Raw genomic sequence first — 23,739 nt, 5'->3', positions numbered from 1 at the left:
ACATATATATATATATATGTACGCACACAGGATTCTGTAGATCAGTACTGACTTGAAATGTAGCTTCTTCTAACCTACATGACTATAGTTTTTAGAGCTATTACTTAGTTACTAGTGAATGTACTTTTTATCCCTATACAGCAACATCACTGTAGCACCTGAGGCACTATGAACATTGCCGTGCACATTTTGTGGTAGTGTGTTACGACAGGCTTGGCTTCTGAGGCCATGTCTCCAGGGCAGTCCAAAGTATGTGTGCGACTTCCCCAGCACCCCCAAGCATCCGTCAGCTTCTGTCAGGCCCGGCACAGGGAGCAGTGAGTCAAGGCCATGCGGAGTTCAGTGGGAGCTGACTGCCTGAATTTGGGGGTCCCAAAGAGACGCTGCATCCCACACGATGTTATTTTCTGAGATAAATGCACAGTGTTTGAGTTGCCAAACATAAAGCTGAAATACCTTCATCTCAATATAAAGGAGGACAACAGCAATAGTGGGAAGGGTAAAAATGGAATAACTAGTGAGTTGATTGTTTTACGTTATCTTAGTTGTTAAAATAAATAAGCATGTAACTTCAAAATCACATTGTTACAGGTTGAGCCTAGATGCAAATCCAGCACGATATTTGTTCTGCAAATGCTACAAATGAAGTTAGTGAGGGCAGGGGAACAATCCCCTTCTGCTTGGGCAGGATCCATGGCTGGCAGGGAGGCGGCGGCAACCTCTCCGCAGCTGGGAACGTGCTTCCCACTGCAGTGCAGTATTGGTGCCTCTCTCCTGTTTCAGGACAGCGCACTGCTGGCAAAACTAGTTGACGCATCTGCTCATCAGCTAYATCCATCATATGTGGTGAAGGATCAGGAGAGGAGCAGATACCTGACCTGACCTGCTAGCACTGTGGACACGGAGCGGGAAACGGGGTGGGAGGTGGAAGAGTCTGTGCTTAGTGAGAATGAGGTATGTGAAATCAAATGGAAGTAAAATAGTGAAGTACAATGTAGGAATTAAACATCTGGATTAAAAAAAAAGCTAATAGCTAATTTTTCTAGTCTGTAGAATTAAAAAAAACACTGATAGGATAGTGCGGTCATATGTCAGTGGGTGATATTATAAGGCCATTCTGGTGTCTTCAAGAATTTATGTCAATGCCTTACARTTTTTTGTCAGAGAAATTCTTTTACCTTTTCAAATGGAGTTGGTTATACGTATAATATACAGTATGTGCTTAGTATTCACGCAGTTTTTTGCTAGTGAGATTTTTTTTTACATTGATAACACTTTCTTAATTTGGAAATAAATCTAGCTTTAAATCTATTCAAACAGCAAAGTGCAGTTGATTTACATGATCGTTCTCCCTATGAATCATATACTATACACTGAGAATCTGCTGTGGGGGAAAACCATTCTCTCTTTTCCCTTGTGCACTGTAATGTGTCTGTTTCTGCAGCAATAATTTAACACTCCTAAATGTTGCCAATGAAAATCTTCTATTATTACAGTTCTGGGAAAGAGATATTAAAGCTTCTGAAATGTATGGCCTTGGGAAATGCTAAAAAGGTGGCACTGAATTCTTTGGATTAGGTGAAGCATTATTAAAAAAACATCACTTATGTATTCTAAATGTGGGAATATTTTTTTAATGAATGTTCCTAAGATATAAATCTTTCCTCAGTTGAAGTGAGATTCTCATAGGCAAAAAAAAATCTCCAAAATTAGCATTAGGTATGATTGGGTAAATCTGAACGCAGAGCAATCTTTGCCATCACAAATACATCCTTATCTTAGTTTATATTTTTATATTTTTTTTTCTTCACTTAGTTTACATTTTTCAGTTCACATTTTAATTTCTTCAACCATCAGATTAACCCCAAAGTACTGGCCACCTAAAGGCAGTRTAAATAAAGCAGATCTGTAAACAATACACGCCAGATCTACCAAGCTTCTAATAGGTAGCTTATGGGCTGCTTCTTCATTTAACAATTCTGTTCTTTTTTCAAGTATTCATTTAAAGCATGGCTGCACAACACAGGAATGAGATCCATTTACAGTCTATCACAGGGTTAATGGCAGACCACGAGTTTACTGTCAGTCTTTTCTTCTAGAGTTGTGTATAGCGCTTACAATAGTGGATAGACTATGGAGTATTCCAAGAAAGGCTCCTAAGTTTAAGTGCCTGTCTTCTGTCTAGCTTCTGTCTTTACAGACAATTATTTAAATCTAGAGCTCCATAGTATTTCCAGAGAACTGAAATCGCCCTTGTTGATTTTAATGAAGGTAGGTCTGTGACTTCCATACCTAAAAAACATTTTCTAAGGTTTACCAGTAGTCAGATAAATCACTTATATCAACAGTTACTCTGGAAGAACAAAATTAATAAGCCCTTAGGCTTCTCTCATATACTGTGGTTCTATATATGAGCCTTTCTTTACAGGTGTGAAAGATTCATAATTCATGTGTGCCTAAAGTGTCTATGAATTATGACTCGATTTTCCATAAGTGAAAGGTCCATCCAACTCTTCAGAGGTAAGATAATCTCTTCAGTAAATTTCCACTAGTATTTCACAGCTTGAAGAGACATCTTTTAGCCAATCTCAAGCCAGACTTTGCTTGTAGATTTTAATACTCGAATCTGATTATAATCATATGTTCTTGTGGTCACATTTTTATAAAGTGCAACAGAACATTTACTAAACACAGTAAACTGGGCTTTTTGAGGGGACCCTATTCTACAGACAAGTCAGTTTGCAAAATTTTAATCAGGAGCAAAATGTAAGGTAAAAGAGAATTCAGTGCATTTTGGAGTACTTTGAATTGTATATTCTGTAACATCAGGAACCAAAAATATCAAGCAAAGGAGAATCTGAAGGAACATTTATCGTGTTGACTATTCAGTGGGAAGCATGCTGTTGCCAGGCTGCACTATGTATTTTGGCTGGGATTGTGCTTGCTAAGATTTGAACTGTGCTTCAGCCTTAGATACACGACAGTAATCTGTCATTTATTAAAAAGGTAAAAATGTAATTGGATGTATGCGTACATTTTTTAATGAGAAGAGAAATATTTACACAGTTGAGTGAATAAAACACTGATATTGTGATRGCATTCCTTGAGAAATGGAAACATCATCTCAGTAATTTTCTAGTTACATATATACAGTTTATAAATTGCTTATATTTATTTTCTCAGGGATGTCTGAATGTATTGCCACTTAATATTTCTACTTAATAATAAGACAACTTAGGTGTCTATCAGAAAAACTTAAGGCAATAAGACATACTAATAAGCACAGCTGTATGTGCCCTTTCTTACATTAAAGGACACTTAGCATTTCTATGTAAATATTAAATGATATACTTTTGAATTCTTTATCATCTTTAAAAGAGAACTAGCACTTACGACATTACTCTCAGAGTATGCACAGTGCTGTAAAAATCAGCTGTTCCACTTTTCTTACACAAGTATTCAAATTTTTATAAGAGAATTTGAAAAAGAAATTACAGAAAGAAAACCCTCTGAAGACAGAAGAAAAGGCAGTCCCTTCGTCAGATTCCTCCGTGAACTGCAAATACACCGCACGTACAGCAGGACTAGCCATTGCAAATTCCCATGTCCTCTGAGAAATCATTCTAACCGCAGTTATTAAGACTATGCCTGAAATATTACCTTGAAAAGCTGAAAACTGAAGTTTATGCTCTGGAAACATATAAAAGGAAGGGCAGGCAGATCAGGTATCTAATTTTGTTGTGGCTGTAGGGCTGCATCCCTTACAAATAGTCCTGCAAATGAACCTGCAGAACTGTGCTTCCCCCCCGCCCCAGACACGCGCTGCTAGAAAGCCAGTATGTAGCAGCTGATGATACGACAGCTCTCCCACCTTTAGTGCACCTTTTCATAACTCTTTACAGGCCTACACCTTTTAAATGCCATCTACTCCTGACGCGTACTCAGAGTGTCTCACAGGACTACTGTAGTAAGTGACTGTTTCCTTCTAGACAGTGTAATCAATGACACCTTCTCCTTCCTTCACTGGTCTACCCAAACAGTTGTCTAATGCTTCAGAAAAACATCAGCTGACAGAACAGATTTTGAGTGGGAAAATGCCTGACTGAATTTTAACAGTCTCTGTCCATTGCCAATGGAAAAACCTACAGCATCTCACTGAGCAGTAACGGACACTGGGTCTAGAGGGAGAGTAAAGATAGGAAAGAGTCAACTCACCTGTATCTGGTCAAGGACAGAGACTTGAGATAAAAAAAGAGATAAATCCTACTTTACCTAATTGTCAAAGACACTGCTAAAAAATAATGGTTAACCAAAGCAGTGTGGCAAGAGCAGTATAAAGTAGGTTAATCATCTTAAGCTCATGCAAACCATGTTACCCTCCTTAGTCTTGTCCCAAAGGTACAAACATCATTTGAATTTCAAAAAGAGCTTAAGAGAATATACTTCTTTCTTTTCTGTTTAATAAAGATTTGGACCATAAAGAAATCAACCTAAACTTTTTTGAAGTTCTGTATTATTATCCAGTAAAAAGTAGAATAGATATCTACTACGAACTACTAACACAAACACATGCAGTTTTCTGAAGTCAGTTTTAGTATGTAGTACAGGCAAAGGCTATCCAATCCAATACCATCTGTGTAATRCAGTGAGGCTGGATTCTGATAACTACATTATGTTGCAATGGGAGAGTCCTGAAAATACATTTCTTTCATACCCTAGTCCACGAAAAGAGCATCCCGATTTAAGAAGCAGGACTGGAGTTGATTATTCAGTGAGATAGTTATGAATGTTAGTTTTTAAAACAAATTTTTAATTAGGGAAACACTTTTGTACACTTCTCTGACCAAGGAAATGAAGGCGGAGTAGGGAGTGAGAGAACACCCTGAATCTGACTAAAGAGCCAAGTTATTAATACCTTAATGTAGATCACTGAGGTACTGTGATTTATGTCACCATGGACCCCACAAGAAATCATCTCTTGTCAGTGACTGTAAGTGTTTTGTTACAGTCCTGGAACCAAACACTAAAGAGCATCATGCCTTTTAAGGCAAGAATGCTTAAAAGCTATAGGTCAGACAAATCTCATTTTTACTTTCATGTAATAGTGTGCAAAAAAATTATGAATATTGGCTTGATTCTTTTTCAATTTCCACAAGGACTGCTGGTTACTCTGAGCTTATGCAAAACCTCTGCAAGCCTTTCTATGTATTCTGAAGGTGTGTTAACCAAGAAAGATAAACAATCTTTTGCAGAACATTCCTTAAAGGTGTTGTAGGTATGTCCCATCTTTATATTTGCTGATCTGGACCAATAAATAAATAAGTAAGTAAAAGTTTTGATCTCTCATCATTTTTTTTTTTTGTTGCCTAGAAGTTTGTAGCTGAATGCAGTAATTATGCTCCCAACATTCTCCATTCCTCTATTTAAACATTTCCTGCTATTTGCACTAGCCAGACACGACATACGTTTGAATGGCAAGTGACACTGTCCTGAGAGACTGGGTTGAATCCCAATCCTTTCCTGCTTATCTGCAAAATTCTCCTGGTTTCTAACACAGAGCTGCCAGGCATTGATCTCCTGTCCATCTAACCTAGAAACCTAAATTAGGTGCTGTGACTAGCTCCAGAGAAGGCAACGGCAAAGCTCCTACTAAGCTGAGAATCCTTAGTCCCAGATACTAAGTAATTTGACTTGCTCATGCAGCTAGATAATCTCTGCTAAATTCTGACAAAGCCTTTATGCAAAGCATATTGCAATATGCTTTACACGTAGACGTTCCCCATTCCATGGCAGTGTAAATCCATACTGTATCAGTGAAGTCAATGTACCTAATTTACATCATCTGGGGATCTGACACAAAAATACTGCAAAAATAACTACAAAAGGCTTCCTCAGCATAATGGTCTTAGAGATGAAAAGCAAATATGAGAGACAAAAAGCCCCCCCAAAAAACTAGTAACCACATTTAAAAGAGCAGCATTTGCTTCATGATTTTGTTTTTTTAACTTGCCTTCTCAATTTTAAATTTTGTTACTAATTAATTGTTACTAATATGTATTACTGTAGGACTGAAAAGCTGCAGTTTAGCAAGGAATAGACTACATTAAATCTAAGCAGTATTACTGTGTTTTTTTTAATTTTGTGCTAATAAAGTGGAACTGAACTCGTGTAATTGAGATTAAAACCCTTGAACCAAAATGTCTGTCGTTTGACTTCTCCAAATTAAATAGCTAAACAAAAATTAAAAAAGCTAATTACAAATGAATACAAATTCCCACTAATTTTTATTAGATTCAGATTAGCAAGCCACCTCTCTACTATGTATTTTGGCTACTGCTTTTCTGGAGAATGTAGCTTTCTCACAGGCTTTTGTTTTCTTTTTTGTTTTCTTTTTTCTTTTTTTTTAAGATAAACTGCGTATATGTTACATTATCTTAAATGTTAAATGTGTCCTACCATTTTGTACCTGAGTTTTGGGATAAAAATAGAATTGGCTAGGGAAGTTCACAAGTTCTCCTGGGAAGACTTGTGAAAAACTTTGGGTTTTATCCTAATACTGTTACTGTAAGAAAGTTTTGATTAATTAAAATGAAATCTTAGCAAAAATTAACAAATATTTGCTATTTAGTTTTAGTTTAAAAGTGCATTTATCTATAAGGCACTCACGACTTCAGATCTGGTGCACAGGCCAGATACGTGTCTATGACTCATGTAACTTGCAATTCACAGTATTCTCCATATACAGATTAGTATTCCCATCGTTTTCTATAGCAATGCCAGTTTCAGACTGACAGTGTCAATGTTACCTCATTGCTTAACCCTGCTCTTCTTGTTGCTGCTAGTTTTCACATATTAGCTTTAGAAATCAAAAGGTATACATATTTATAATGTTTATTTAAGACACCTCCCTAGCTGATTCTTCTCACACTGGTAATTTAAAAAATGTTAATTCTTTTTATTCCTTTATAAAAGGAAATATGTGGATGTCAAATGTTCTCAAGAGCCCAAATTGAGCTCTTCAGGCTAATTTTGTGCTTTCTTCAAATTGTACATTTTTAAGGAGTGGAGGGTGGGAAATGGAACAAGCTAGTTTGAATTTTATGAAAAAAATCCAAAAGCTCAGATTCTCAGCACACAGATGAAAATGAATTGCTTATATAACACTTCTAAAAGTAATACCAGAAACCTGCATTTCTTTCTAGAAACTGAGTGATCTGGTAGCCAATACAAACTTTTTAAGAATAATATGTTAAGCTAGATTCATGTTTATGTAGTGTCATTGAAAAGCTTTATAAAGATCACAACAGAGAAAGCAAATTTTTGAGTAAAACAAGGTAAAATTCTAACAACTGACCAGAAAATACACACAATTTAATTTCTATTTTCTGTTTCGGGTACTTACTTACATTGCAGCTTTCTCAGTCTTCCTTACAATAGTTAAGTTAGAAAGAGGTTCAAAGTGTTAAAAATAAGTAACTTTTTTTTTTTTTTCAATAGACAAAGCATCAGAAGTTCCTCATTCTTTCATGTGGAAATTAGAGACCAGTTGGTTGGACATCAGTTATTGAAAAAAATCATTCTGTGAAAGTTAAATGCCCTCTGGAAAAGCATAGTTCAATTAAGAATAGTCTGCCCGAATCAGTCAGAGAAGGTCACACTTTCCTGATGCACAGGAGTAGGACGAGGATGTTATTGTCATGACTGATGAGAGGGATTCAGGAGATTAATGATACTGAGATTTGACAATGCCCAGCCCTCAGAAATTAGTATCGATAGCACAGTGTTAGGACGTAAGGGGTAAATGAGAGTGCTAGAAAAACATGCTATGGAGAGGTGGAGAAAAATGCATCTGAAAGCTTGGATTTTGAAGTTGTTGTGGGAAGAATGATGTAGGTCTAAATCTGACTTCTGTTACATTCATACACTTGGTTTGGGATGAGGACATTGGATTTTTTTGTTTTATACTGCAACTGGATTTCAAAGTGTTTATATTATGTAATGTACCAGTAGAGGACAATCAAGGTTTAGCCTATAAAAAAGTGAAGAGTATAGCATAAATACACTTTGCATCCAGAAATGAGAAAAAGACATCAGGGAAGACTCGGTGAGCACTGCCCTTCTGTGTATTGCCAAGGGCAAGAAGGTGGCATCCCATCTCAGCAAAGCTATGGGACGCAGTGCAAACAGGGCCTTGTTGCTATTATTTCAGATGCTGAATAGGCCCAAGCTGGACATCCACCCATCACAGGAGACTAACATTGCTTTGCCCCCTGCCAGAATCTGAGCGCTTTACCAAGTCTTCRGACAAAAGCAGTTGTAAATTAAGAGGCGTATACCTACATTCAGCAGGCTTTGGCATGTGTGCCTGGAAGATTTAGCAGTGTGAAAATATTTGTAGTAAATTCTGTCAGCACTTCTTCTGGAACAAAAGACCTCCTCTATGAATTTTAAACTACTCAATATAACTTAAAAGAGAAGAACAGACCTAGTATAGAAATTTAAGAGCTTTCAATACCACAAAGAAGTTGTCATCTTCTATGAAATACAGCAAGTTTTCAGAGTACTTGTAAGAGCTCCGTCAGATTCACCTTACAAATTCTAAGATTTTCTTATAGTTGCACTTGTTGTCTCTGAAGTACTTAGGAATATTTAATGTTTTATTTTTTTTCCTAGATGAGATTTTAGACAACACAAAGAAGTAATCAGTATTATGTGTACAGGTCAGTACCTGAATTCTCTAATATGTCTCTGAAGAAGTAAGATTTCCAGATGGTAAAGAAACTGAGCTGGTTTCTTAGTAAGACAAAGAGTAGGAGCTAAAGGAACTGTGGCAAATGCAGTGCCACTGCTATCAGAATATTTTGGAGCAATGGAAAAGGTATACTGTAGTTCAGGTATGGGCAAGCACTCCAGCACATTACCATTTTACCCAAGCCACTTTTACATAAAGGTTTTAAAACAGAACCAAGTTACCATGGAAACAGATTGTAGCAGAGACTGTTACTGTAAATTCGTTTCTAGACAAGGATAACAGGATTGACAGGTGGGCTGTAAAAGGAGGGTGAATACAATTTTGAGTTAGGCATGATGGCTGTTTCCTCTACCTAAAAGCGTCTTTTATAGCTCTGCTTTATCTCTGCCATTTTCAACAGTGACACATTGACCGTAATTCAAAAGGAGCTCCCCCCGAAACGAACCTGTTATTCTGTCCTAATCCTGCTTGCCTGGGGATGCATGTGCTCTGGAGAAAAGAACCGAAGGGCAGGGTACTCCGCTTATTCTCCCAAATTATCATGTCTTCCCTGAGTCATCAGGGAGGAAGAGTCATCACTCAGGAAACAACATCTGCATAAAGTGACCTTCGCTGCCAGTGTTTAGATTTTGCTTCGGAAATATRTTCAAGGTACTTTCCTAAGATAGCCCAGAGGTCTCCTGGTGCAATACAGAGGAGGTAATGAGGGACCAAAGTATTTTCAGCAAAGAAGCATCTCTTTTCCCATTCTTAAATTTTTTTGAAAATACACATATATGCTGCTATCTGATTCAAAGACAAAAGCATCTTGCTCTGGAAATCTTTAGTAGTTTGTTATAAAGYATGATGGCAAAAATAATAGAGATGAGAGGATACAGCCCTCAAAATTGGGGGCTGGTTTTAAAAAGGGAGCTTGGCAGAGAATGAGCAACAGCAGAGCATTTACCTTTTCCGCTTGGAATAGTTAACTGTCAGAGCTAGAAAATATTTCAGCACATGAATATGCAAATATCTTTTAAAGTCTGTGCAGGAAATTTCTACCTGCTGTGCTTAATTTCAGAATACTGTGTTATCATTAGAGAAAAATAGTTTTATTTTCCAATGCAATTTGCCACCAGAAGGAAGTAAAGGGATGAGGGGAGAAGGGGGAAATTTTTACTCGATCTTGTCCCAATATCCTTCTGGCCTTAAGTTTCTGCTTTTTGGTTTTGGTTCCCAGCTCGGGTTGTGTTTGTACATGTCATCCTGACAGGAACCATAAAGCAATTTTCCTCAAGATTTTAAGAGGTTTGCTGTCTGTCACCAGTAGTCACCACTGCCCCCAGTCCCCTAGAATCACAATACATAGCCACCTTTTCCAGCAGGTTTGTCTGTCTTACAGCTACCTAAATGTAGTGGCAGCAGGTAGTTGTCAAAAGCCAACGTACTTCTCAGCTGCAGCCTCCCTCGGCCTTCCTAGGCGCCATGGGACGCGACTGGTGCCTTCTGCAAACTGAGCACAGATAACACGGTTCTTGGGTGTATTGCATGGATTTCCAGGCAAATGATCAACTATTTTGATTAATATCTTCCCCAGGAAAAGCTGGGCACCTTAATGAAATGTGGCATGCTCTAAGGAAATGCCGATAACATGTTAAAGTATATCAACATGTAATTAATCACAAAGCTGCAGTAAGCGATGTTACTGTTACTTGCCCAATCGATGTCTGTGTTTATTATACGTAAGGTTTTTTGGCAGTGAGACAAAGGGAGTAAAACAATTCCCGGTGCAAATGTTGCTCTTGATAAGCTATGCAGGTTCATTTTGATTCGGGGTTTTGGCCACCCTGTTCTACTGGTGCGCCCCTAGGGCAGCGAGGCGGTGCGGCCGGCAGCCCGAGGCAGAGGCTCGGAAGTCCTTCGGATGCAGCCCGCAAGGCACTGGAGAGCAGGCCCGTCTCTGTCACGGGGCAGAAGCCATTTTAAGGACTTCCATAATTTTTGTCTTGGTACTTACATAAAGCCTACATGAAAAAAGCCAACAAATACTGTCATTGTCCTTCTGAAGGAAGTAATTCCCCCGTGAATACAGAACTTGTTTTAAAGATATACTTTTAACTTTAGAAAAGCTGTCCTAGGAGTCTGCAGTTTAATTTAATTAAAATTCCTTGGTACCTTTTAAATGTTTCCAAATTTTAGCTTTTATTAAACATCTCAGGGGAGTTAATTATTTTTCATACCTGCCTGTATGACAAAAATATGTCATCTCAAATAATTGTGATCAAATTCCCCATACAGGTGTTTATAACTATCTTGGATTTAATTAAGGAAGTCAGAGCATTAGAAATGAGATTGCCGGGAATAGCCAAGAGGGTCAGTTAATAAAATAGAACAATACAATTTTAATTTACAAATTTATGCCTAAAAGCCAGTTCTCCATTCAAAAGCAAAGGTGGGAAAATGAGGCCTAAGGGTTCTGGCAAGGAAAAAAAAAAAAAAAAAAAAAAAAAAAAAAAAGAATGATAAAACAGAAAAGGAGACAGACCAGCCTCCCCCTACTCTTGCAATTCCCAGCACAGGGAGAATTCCTGCAAGCCTCAGCACAATTCCATGAAAATCACTGAGTGCTGCAGAGGCATCACAACATGGATATGTAATGAACTTCAAGATTAGGCCTAAAAGGAAACAGATCAATGCTGCAATTTAGCTGGCCTTTGGCCCTTTTAAATGTGACTGGTCATGCTGAAGATATTGCTTGGGCTTCAGAAGAAGAGTTTCCCAAACACTAGTAGTTTCTGTTTTTCCTAAGCCTGCATGTTTTGTTTTGTAAAACACTTCCATTATTCAGGTATCTTCTTGTTGCCACTTTTTTTTTTTTTTTTCCAAAAAGGAAATTACATATACGGATTGAGTGAAAATCCACACTGTGAATGGATTTAAGCGACTAGCAATATAAAAATACATCACTGTTTACCTGTACAAGCTTGTTATTGCATCAAAACTTGACCTCCAACYTCTCATTTTATCTTGGGGTTCATGCAAGACAGAAGAGTAATAAAAATAAGCCTGTCATCTACCTATATATAACTTATGGATATTTGTCAATGCAGGTTTATCAATATACAATCTGCACTGGTTTAATACGACACGGAAGCAAGGCAGCAGTGGAGAATGGCAATGGATATGATGCAGTTGAGCATGCAAGAGAAATTAAGGATGAAAGGGCAGAAGAGTTTCTGAAAATCAGGTAAGGAATTTGAGTGATTCTYTACAAAGATGTAAAGTATGCAAAGAATTATATGAAATAGCGATGCTTATCTTGCCCCTTCTAATACTTCTGAGAATTACTGCTATGTGTCTATATATAATATATATACACCCACACATACACACATATCTATATACATCACACACACTACTTAAACCTACTTGCACAATGAATTTCCCTTTTGAGCAATATTGTCATTACCTTCAGTACAAATACTGTAACAGCATTTGACATAAACCTCTTTTTTAATAAAATCCACTTCATTTTATGTTTAAATGAAATGCTATTATTGTTTGATAGAGAAAACCAAACAAGTATATTTTTACAGGGGAGTAAAAGAGAGCTTTGCCACATGTGTTACTATTCTTTCTCAATAAATCGGTTCAAAGTTCTCAAGCCTTAAACTATTCCATCCTAGTACCTAGCTCTCTTGGCATCACATACTTGCTTTAGAAAAGCAAGAGCAGCATGACCTACCTCTCCCTTCCTACACAYTGATGACAAGTGGGGCGTTCATTTAGAGCTAGAGCACACTTCAGGCACTTAAGCCTGACTCAAAGAGAGTAAAAATATACTTGCCAAGGAGCAAAGTTGGAGGAACAAGGAGCAACAATTCATCCTTTGCTCTCCTGTTCCCATATTTTGGGGAAAATTTTCTTTACCATTTGTTGTGATGCAGTAGGAACAATAAAACTGATGGCAACAGTACATTCTCTGCAGCCTACAACAATCTCGGAAGCTAAGCAAACTGTATGCTGCATGATGCTTTTCACTTGCTTGTGACAGAAACACTCTTAAATGTTTAGATACAACTTAATTTTAGAATCGATGGAAACTAAAATTTTTGCCACAAACGTAAAATGGAAAAAATATTCACAGTATTATATATCCATCATTTGTCTGCCTACACTATCCCTACCTCCTTCTCCTAACAAAACTAAAACCGGTATCAATAAATCAAGAGGCGTCAAGTATCAAAAAACGGATCGTTACAGGGTGTGACATTCCCCAGAGTTATAGCATCAGCTTTTTGCTTCTACTTAGGCCACAAAATAGAATTCTTTGTAGAGTCCAGCCTTACAGGAGAAGCACTGAATACTCCTACCAAATGACTGTGTGTTACGCTTAACTTTTTAGAGCTACCYCTAATTAATTTCCAGATAGCATGTTTCAGATTCCAAGCCTATGGAATTTACTATTTTACTAACACATTCTATAAATCACAARGAGCTCTACAGAAAAAATACCATACTCCCAAATATTCGAATAAAATCCCCAAATCTCTAGTCAAGCCTCCCAAACTACGTAAAATTCATTATTACTGTTACATCACAGCAATTACATGTTACACTGTTCATGATTATGCAAATATTGTTGCACTTTTTGCCATTTAGTATGATTACCACATTTAGAGACATTCTCTCTCTTTGTATACTGTTGATTTCTGCAAAATGAGAGCTGCTGTATTTTTACAAAAAAAAGCTCAGGGTAGCAACAAGAGAAGCAGCATAATACAGYCAGCCAGAGTTTCTTTAGGAGATGCAATATTCATCAGTTACAAATTCGGGAATGTCATATTGTAAACAGCCACATGAGAAAAGGTGCTGTGTGGAGTTACAGCTGATTCCATTTGCCATATGGCACGCTGTTATTGTGTATTAGCTCGGGGAGTGTGCTAAAAGTGAAACAGAACAAAACATACTCAAGGTATATAGAATAATAAGCAGAAATTGTATAGTTCTTGATTATAGCAATAAGGTCTGTAACCAAAATGGAGATGGAACAAAGAATGAGAGTTGAATGTGCACTATAATGTTCTCCAGCTACTAAACAGTAATATACTCTTATCAGGAATATTTAAACAGGGAAGAAATTGCCAGCTACCATACATAAAAGCCTACAGACAGCCTCAAAGAAGACTGACTCAAAAGTCAGCAAACACTATGTACAGTTCTGCACACAATACAATAATACAGTTTTACATCAGATTCTCTCGGGTAGATGGAGAAAACATTAAACCACTGATCTCCAAAAGGAGAATTCAGATGCATAGCTATAACAAAGTCATCAAATGAATGATTAGAACAATAATTAGGGGGAAAAGCACTTGCTGAAAACAGTTAAAGAATCCTAAATTAATTGTGGCAGTTATAAATCAGAACAAGTGAGCCTTTTCAAAGGGCTTAAAAACTCCTAAAACAAACAAGCTCTCCAGACCTCAATTTCAGAACCACCTTCCTTTTGTAATGTATCAGAACTCAAAAGCAAATTATTGTCAATCTATCCAAAATTCATGCAAGGTTTTTCATTGCAGTTACTTTCCTGAAAATGCCTGGTATTCCATCTGGCATTCTCTGCCTGCAAATTCAATTCCCCTCATGCCAATAAACTGACTTTCACCCCTCCGCTCTCCAGTCCCACACTCGGAGGTGCACACAGACTCTGAAGCAAGCTCCAGGGTCATCTCCAAGGTCATCTCTCTCTGAGAGCTATTATTCAGTCATAACTTAAATTTTAAGTGAAATTGTAAATTAAGTGAAGTGGTATTTTATGATACCAAATACCAGAAATTTACAGGCTTGCTGTTTTTTGGAATAGTTTGGCTTGAAACWTTGTAGTCCATTAGATGAAGCATTATAAGATCTCTTATAAAATTATTCATGCTAATTGTGCAGTACTTCAGATCACATCTTCAAAGCTATCACCTATTCAGGTGTTCAGTATGAGCAGCCAAAAAAGGGGAAGATGGTTCCTTTCAGGTAGATATTCAGCAGGAATACATCAGAAAAATTCTACTAAAACTTAGTATTTCCTGTTATGTATTCTGTATTTCTACTTCATGTTAGCTTTTACCAGCTATGAGGAAGACAACTATTTAAAAAAAAAACATCAGAGAGACTCAATGTCATTTAAAGACACTAGGCCTCCCCGTTAAACGAACACACGGCCACGGCTGCGTGGCCCTCGTAGGCTTTGCCATCCTTACGCTGACTCCCAGCCCCTCCTTCCTGCGTACTGTCTCCCCTGCCAGGGCAGGCTCCTGCACAGACGTATGTGCCCGCGTGCTGCCAGGACCAGCTCAACTCCACTGCCCTGCAGACTGGTTTATACGCTTCCACATCTCAGCTAATGTTAACAGCAACTCATGACACCTTTATGGTCCTACAGTGTTACTCACAATGTTACGAATTTTCAGTGGCATACTAGGCAGATCCCATTTTAAAAGCTCTGCCTTTTAAATGTAATGCTTACATTGTACATTTGCCTATTTAAATCACTAGTAAAGGTACTGAGCTTTTTTCTACCCTTTTATTCTCAAAGATGCGCATGTGTTTTGAATATTCTTCCTAAAAAACAAAACAAAACCCCAAACAATTATTTGAAATAAGCAACAGATTTTGAAAACTAAACGTTAGAAGTTCAGAACAGTGTAGTCTTTCTGAGTTAATTTTGCTTGAAATAACTTCGTCTGTGCTCAGATACCACAGTGAAGGCTCTACCACCCTTATTTACATCCTCATCTCCAGGAACACTTCACCTCCTGCTCAAGCTTGCATGCTAAAAGTGCTTTTCTGRAACAGACTAGTGAACTACGTGCTCAGATGAGTGCTGCAATTTCCTATTTTTAAAGCCATGTGTCTGCAATAACACCATGCTAATAACTAGATTACAATTTGTATATAATTATATAAAAATAAACCTGCAAAGTTGTCTAAGTCTCTATCCAAACAAGGTGGGAGGTTTTTTTTAAATTGGAAAATACAAAAAACTGAAAATTACATTTAGAATGAAAACAGCACTTTTGTAATTCCTTGATTAGCCCACCTGAGGACCACGTGATTCCTATAGAATGGATGAAAAAATAAGTTATAAATTCCTTTTTACTGTTTAGAACATTATTTAATTTTTTTGACATCAAAGTTGACAGTAAATGTGATTAATTGTTGCTCATAATTGGAGTTTCATTCCAGTGGTTATTGCTTGTCAGTATCAATTAATAGCTCCACAAAACTCTCATTCATTTCACAACATTAAAAAATGATRGCTTATGGAAACTATGCTAAACGAGCACATTCAATTAGATTTTGAATTTTATAGTATATTGAATAACAGTTTACGGTTTTATGACAGCAGCGATGGTTTGTTGTTGAACGGTTATCACGCTACTGACATAGGTATTTTTCGGGAGAATTGCCATTGTTAAAGTCATATTAGAAATGGACAACTGCGCATTACTGTTCCTTTGAAGGTACAGGGATTTTTAGTCTTTCTCTGTAAAGATGATTTTGAACCTCCACTATGTAGATTTTGTCCCAATATTTGTTGAGTAAGATGCTATAGTTAAGGGATGCGAAGGTTTTAGCTCCTCAGTATCAAAAACTAGCTGGTATGGCACGTGGCACAACCACGTCACAAGTCTCCTGCCTGTGTTGGATGGGGCTGTAGATACAAGGCAGTAACGTTTCATCRGATCATTTCCAGAATTACAAGGAGAGAAGAAGGGAACTCCATAATGGGAAGACTATTGATTTTGGACAGGCACYGAGAAGCATCCTAATCTTTGCATCCTAATCTAAATAACTTCCTGCAGACAAAAAGAAAGGAAAAAGAATGGAAAAGCAAAAGGAATTGAGGGTTAGCAGAGAGCAACACATAGGGGAGAGAGAAAAGGGTGGTGTAAGACAAAGTATATTGAAAACCTGCAATCTGAACCAAAACAGGACAAAAGATTAGACAAGAAAAATAGGCACAGAGTTTAATGTGAGAGACTGGAAAGTTTTCTGTGACAATCTTAAACTCATCAGAGTAAATTTTAAGTTTCTTGACTAAAATATCAGGCTCTGAAATCTAACAAACTTATTAGATAGATCATTAAAATATAAGCATACTAGTAAAAGTTCTGGCCTTTGGGAAGTCTGCCATTGACATCGGCAATTCATCTAACAGTTCAACAAACAGTAGGAAAGGGAACAATGTGGAGAAAGAGTTTTAGAAAGATTCTCAAAGGAATTTGGGAAACTTCTTTCTAATTAGAAATGTTTGGAAAATAAAAAATGAAAAAAAATCCATAGTTTAATAAATTCACAGTTATAAAATCACGATTAAAGAGAACAAAGTATAAAGCATGTATGTCAGGAGTGATACAAAAGGACAACAGCGTTCAAAAATGCAATTCAGTTCTTTTGTATGTAGCTCTAATCTAATAAACCTTTAATCTTTCTATCATAGGACACAAATTCAGGCATTAAAGCTCCTGTAGATCCAATTCTAATCTCTTATTCAGATAAATCGTCTCCCCAGTAATGCTGAGATTTGATAATACCAACAAAAAAGAGTGCCACAATGTATTTTCCATCTCCAGCATTAAATTTATTGGTTGGTGGCCTATTCATTTGAGGATTGAAGAAGTTCTTTTGCAAGACAAAAGTGGAGATTTTTCTTTTTTATGTTCTGAACCCTTAAATATGGAACAGGAATATTCCTTTTCCCTGAAGTCCACTACATCTGATTCCTTCTGTGACTTTTGAGGTAATTTTTTAACAATGATAAAAGTACATTATGCTGCCTAGTCTCTTGTAGACAAGACACTGAGTCTTTCTTGTACGAGAGACTTTGTATTCACAGTCTTAGTTCAGTTCAACTACAACATAGCAAAATCAAGCATAATCCTTAAAAGTCAAGCACAGATTCTTTCTTGCATGTGTATACATAAAGGTAATGCTACCTGAAGTCAGCAAAAGCAGCAGCTATTCAGCACCTGAAAAGGCTAGTAAAACTCTCCAGGCAAAGATGTCAAACTCTTAAATATAAATTAAGACACTAACAAATGGCTTTATCCTCATTTTTGCAGCACAGTATTACCATTATGAGTATGTGTAGAATTTTTCAGCTTCTTAATCAATTCAGACACATGTAAACATAAGCTACTGCTACAGGATAGCTAGGCATGGCGTATGATTGCACCCCAGGTCTGCTGTCCTTATACCCTAGTCAAAAGGTGGATACAATCCCAATCTTAAAGAATGTTTGGGGCTGTACACCACTTCCCTGAGTMGTTCCAATATTCCAAGATTGCATCATGTAAGGAAGCTGGCCACCCAGCACACGCACACACTATATAGCTCCCTGGCTCCTGGATGAAAATCCTGGTGCTTTTATTAAATTGTTTTTCCTTAAATTTTATGCTTCTTCCAGCCATTCAGTGCATTTGATAATGTACCCAGAGAGTAATGAGGAACTTGAAATAAGTATCCTGGGTGAAATCCAGTACCTTGAAGTCAACTGATATTTTGCCATTGACTTAAATGAGGCCAGAAGTTCTACTGTGAGCCTCAGACTTCCCCTTAAGAAACTCAGCCTATCTCATTTGAGAATTCCTTCTCAATCTCTACTCATATGCGTGATAAACCTACAATAATAATTTGACTAGATTTAGTATCATGGTTACGTGCAGTGTCATTCTTGTTACATTTATTGCAATCATTTGCAGTTAAGATGCATCTGGAAGAGAAGCTTATGCAGAGCATTCCTGAAACTTCAGGCAATTGCACATCTTTTGCCTTAATACTGCTTCACAGCTGTGATCTCCACCCAAACTTCCACTGATCTCCAGATAACAACCTCAGTTTACTTTCACAGTATCTGAGACAGTACACTAATGGGCATCAGTGGTGCATAAGATCCTGTTCAGTAGTRTGACTTGAAAAGCATCTCTAAAACAGACAATATTACTATAGCTTAGAGCATTAGAAGAATACTTTTCATTATAAGTGAAAGTTTTGTGTTGAAAATTCAGTTTCTTGGGCTCACGAAGAATCGGTATTTACGGGCTAAATTTCATTCTGTCTAGCTGTTGATCTTGGCAGGTGCATGTATGATTGTGATGTGTAATGGAGATCATATTTAGTCCTCCATATTTAATCTGGAGTTTTTTGCTAGGCTGTAATTAGGGTATTTAGGAAACTGGGGGGGGGGGTGGAATATTAGAAAACCTGTTAGTGAGTGATCTAAATTGTTACTTTCCATAACAGTTATTTGATTAGGATTGTTTAGAGATATTCTGCCCTCATCCTTTATTCATGTTTCAGTTCTTATGAGTCAAGTTACATTTTCCTTGCCATCCTTTTCTCAAAATGTTGGACATAGAATCATTTCAGAAACTTAGATTCTTTGAATGATAGTGTATTAGGAGCACTTTCTTAATTACCTCAGGTTTTGGACACAAATAGTTTGAGAGATACAATGCTTTAAGAGAATCCTGTTGCAAAATCCATATTGGCATTGGGAATTCTTCACGTACTGTTTCCAAAATACAATAACAAAACAACCAAGGGAATTAGACTTTAGTTCTAAGAAAACTCAGGGGAATGGAAAAGCCATGAAGTCAGGGCATAACTAGGCATATCAGATCCGCAATAGTTGTCTTTTTGGTGTGCAGAGTCTAGCTTCTGCATACTTTTGTGTCTTGGGTCACAAAAGAACTTGGGTTAGGTAATTAACATATACATAAATTCAATAGTATAAGACTCATCAGAACACACAACAATTCTGATGTGTTGAATCTCAGACCAAGCTGTTTGCTGCTTTGAAGAAATGTTTGGTTTTTTACTATCAGTAGCATCTGCAAGTATTGAGGATAGCAAAGCCAAGCAGAACATAAGTTGCAGGCAGAAAGGAGGAACTGGCCACGTGAATACAGTTTGTTAGAATGAAACTGAGGTTGTTTGACTGTGTTTTGTAAACTCAGTCAGAATTTCTGCTGCAAAAGCATTAGCTACTCCCATCTTTTCATGGGGATGTTGCATACCATACTCTCTTGTCCAGAAAACTACTCTTACTATTTTGGAGTGAGGTGGGCACAATTCCCCCACTCCATTATGTATTGTGCCTAAGAAGACTATGTTTAACTTCAGGGATAAAGATCATCATTTACTTTTCCTCACATCTGTGACTTCTAGAGTTGGAAGTTATTCATTACAAGTGAATGTTACCTATTAGAGACTTTAACCTGATAATAGAGGAAATAATACATATATAAAAAAAACTTTATTGCTGCTGTATGGTTACTGTAACACTTAGTGATTTCATTCTTGAATCACAAGAGAACAAGGACTGTTTTAGCCTACACTAATTTGAGTTAAAAATTCTCTCTGGTACTCTTGCTTTACACACACAGATTAAGGTCACATGAAGAGCTTCACTACAATTTTCAGCCTCTTCAGTATTTGCTCTCATTTCACAGTAGTGGAGACTGTGCAGTAATGGTAAGGAGTTTTCTACAGGGATCTATGTCAGAGCCTCTCTTTTCACATCGTTGTTATGTTTATCGGGTKCATAGGTTTCAAGCATTTACCTTCTCTCACTTGTCCTTACCTTCTATAATTTACACCTAATAAATAGGGAAAAGCTCCTCAAAGCTTTACTAGCAGGAGATAATTGTTCTACACACTCTGCAGCATCCTGTCTAGTGCTGTGACATCCATCAGTTGGTAATGGTTAATTACTCTGTGAACTTGCAGTTCAGTCTCCTGAGGAGTGAAATTAAATTCTGTATTCTTAGCTTAGGAGAACACAGACTCAAAACACACAAACACTTTACCTTTAYCTGAGCATTAGAAGCAGCAGTTCCTTGTACCTGTGCCAAGGTGTCGCAGGCCTGACTTATATTCCAAGGGGCACTCGACATCTGCTGGTTACCTCAATGGCCAGAGCTGTCTCTTTGCACCTAACACAAACCAGATGACTAAGCCCTTTCCTCTCAAAGAGAGGCTGGTTACCTCCTGCTCTAATCCTGCAAGAGGCTCTACAAACTACTACAACAAAATGATTTAGGAATGCCAGGAATGCCCCGTTCTGTCTGGCCCCTCATGTTGCTCACCTTTGTCTGACACTAACAGGCCCGGCGCGAGAGGGTAACCAGCCTCGGAGCATGGGCAGTGCTAGCAGTCTAACACTTCTTTCATCCCGGAAGCGCTAGGACCACTTTGTCATCTTTTTCATGAGGCCTTCTGTAGGCAGCTGGAAGGAGCCTCACAATCACAGGCCTTGGTTCTCATGGGGGACTTCAACCACCCTGACATCTGCTGGAAGGACTACACAGCAAGGCACCAACAGTCCAGGAGGCTCCTGTAACGCACTGATGATAATAATTTCTTGTCACAAATGGTGGAGGAGCCTACAAGGAAGGGTGTCCTGCTGGATCTTGCCCTTACCAACAGAGAGGGACTGGTTAGAGATGTGAAGGTTGGGAGCAGCCTTGGCTGCAGSGACCACGAGATGGTGAAGTTCAGGATCCTGCAGGAAAGAAGTAAGGCAACAAGCAGGATTGCAACCCTGGACTTCAGGAGAGCGGATCCGGGGCTCTTCAGAGACCTAATTGGTGGAATCTCATGGGTTAAGGCCCTAGAAGGAAGCGGGGTCCAGGAGAGCTGGCTGCTATTCAAGCATCACTTCCTCCAAGCTCAAGAGCAGTGCATCCCTRTGAGTRAGAAGTGCAGCAAAAGGGGCAGGAGACYTGCATGGGTGAGCAAGGAGCTCTTGGCCAAATTCAGACAGAAGAAGAAGGTACACAGAATGTGGAAGAGGGGACAGGCTACTTGGGAGGATTATAGGAATGCWGTCAGASTATGTAGAGATGCAGCGAGGAAGGCTAAGGCCCAGTTGGAGTCAACAGGAAGGGCTTCTCCAAATACATCAGCAGCAAGAGGAGGACTAGGGAAAATGTGGGCCCACTGCTGAATGGGACGGGGGCCCTGGTGACAAGAGACGCAGAGAAGGCAGAATTACTGAATGCCGCCTTTGCTTCAGTCTTCACTGCTAAGGGCAGCCCTCAGGAATCCTGCAGCCTGGATGTGAGGGAGAAAGTCTGGAGAAGGGAAGACTTTCCTTTGGTTGAGGAGAATAGGATTAGAGACCTTCTGGGCAGGCYAGACATCCACAAATCCATGGGCCCAGATGGGATGCACCCACAGGTGCTGAGGRAGCTGGCGGATGTTGTTGCCAGGCCGCTCTCCATCATCTTTGAAAGGTCCTGGAGAACTGGAGAGGTGCCTGAGGACTGGAAGAAAGCCAATGTCACTCCAGGCTTCAAGAAGGGCAAGAAGGAGGACCCAGGCAGCTATAGGCCAGTCAGCCTCACCTCCATCCCTGGAAAGGTGATTGACCAGCTCATTCTGCATGTCATCTSCAGACATAYGSAGGAAAAGAAGGTGATCAGGAGTAGCCAGCATGGATTCACCAAGGGGAAATCCTGCTTAACCAACCTGATAGCCTTCTCTGATGGAATGACTGGCTGCGTAGATGAGGGGAGAGCAGTGGATGTGGTGTACCTTGACTTCAGCAAGGCTTTTGACACTGTCTCCCATAACAGCCTCCTAGATAAGCTCAGGAAGTGTGGGTTAGACGAGCGGAGAGTGAGGTGGATTGAGAACTGGCTGAAAGGCAGAGCTCAGAGGGTCGTCATCAGTGGCGTGGAGTCTAGTTGGAGGCCTGTGGCTAGTGGAGTCCCCCAGGGCTCAGGACTGGGTCCCATCCTGTTCAACTTTTCATTTATGACCTGGATGAGGGGACAGAGTGCCTCCTCAGCAAGTTTGCTGATGATGCCAAGCTGGGAGGAGTGGCTGACACACCTGAGGGCTGTGCTGCCATTCAGAGAGACCTGGACAGGCTGGAGAGCTGGGCGGAGAGGAACCTCATGAGGTTCAACAAGGGCAAGTGCAGAGTCCTGCACCTAGGGAGAAATAATGCTAGGTACCAGTTGTCCTGTGTGACAGGACAAGAAGCAATGGGCAGAAACTGAACCACAGGAAGTTCCACCTGAACGTGAGGGGGAATTTCTTCACTGTGAGAGTGACAGAGCGCTGGAACAGGTTGCCCAGAGAGGTTGTGGAGTCTCCTTCTCTGGAGATATTCAAGGCCTGCCTGGATGCAACCCTGTCTAACATGCTCTAGGTGACCCTGCTGAGCAGGGAGGTTGGACTAGATGATCTCCAGAGGTCCCCTTCCAACCTTACTGATTCTATGATTTTTTGCAATTTTCTTTCTAGTTGTTTTCTTAGTGACAAAAGCTGGAAGACAACCAGTATGATGAAAGACAGAATGCTGAAAATGTAAAGGTGGAGCTGAATGCTTTCACTACATTTTATATATATATTTTTGTGTATTACAGTCTCATTTACTATTTTTATTCGAACATTTTCCAGCTGGAAAACAGTTAAAAGTTATGGAGAAGAAAACTAATGAAAAATAGAGTTCTTAGATAGACACCTTAGGAGCACTTATTCAGTCTTCTGGCCACCTTCAGCAACTGAATGACCTCCACACAAAAAATAAAATACGTACATACCTCTGGCCTCAAAAAATTCTTCTACATTTCAGAAAGAAACTCTTAATTATGTCTGTGAAAGACTTTTTGTATTGTATTTTACTTAAAGGATAATGGAAAAATAAAATTTAAAGATACAAAAGTGTATTTAATGTCATACATAATACTTTGTTATTAGAAAAGAAAGCCTTCCTTCATCTACTTGGTTAGTTATATCTAGCAATTTTATATCAAATCATTATATTAATGAATTATTTATAAAATTATGTTATATTATTTATATCAAAGAAGATTCTCAACTGAGGGCTCAACGCTTGGGTTTCAAAATGAAATAATTTCTCAGTGCCTGTTAAACCGTCTTTGGTTAGTATATTAGAGTTTTGCCTTTTTTCTTTCTTCATTCCCCCCCTCCCACAA

The 23,739-nt window shown here is 38.6% G+C and overlaps 1 protein-coding gene across 8 annotated transcripts in view; it reads left to right on the top strand.

Moving 5' to 3' along the window:
- B3GALT1 (beta-1,3-galactosyltransferase 1) overlaps positions 1-23,739 on the top strand; it is a 195,447-nt gene that overhangs the window by 78,050 nt on the left and 93,658 nt on the right. For 6 of the 8 annotated variants that reach the window (XR_014898074.1, XR_014898071.1, XR_014898075.1 and 3 more), the window contains exon 2: positions 11,842-11,978. The gene's annotated coding sequence lies outside the window, so the exon portion shown is untranslated. Of the gene's footprint in view, positions 1-8,699; positions 8,721-11,841; positions 11,979-20,896; positions 21,449-23,739 lie in introns of those variants that run through there. The other 2 variants (XR_014898077.1, XM_085323627.1) reach the window with 2 other exon arrangements.

The sequence above is a fragment of the Rhea americana genome, unplaced genomic scaffold (assembly GCF_003343005.1).
Source record: "Rhea americana isolate MKP2758 unplaced genomic scaffold, rheAme1 scaffold_12, whole genome shotgun sequence".
NCBI classification, from domain to species: Eukaryota; Metazoa; Chordata; class Aves; order Rheiformes; family Rheidae; genus Rhea; species Rhea americana.
Note: the sequence above shows the minus strand (reverse complement) of the source record. Positions and strands in the feature narration are given on the sequence as shown.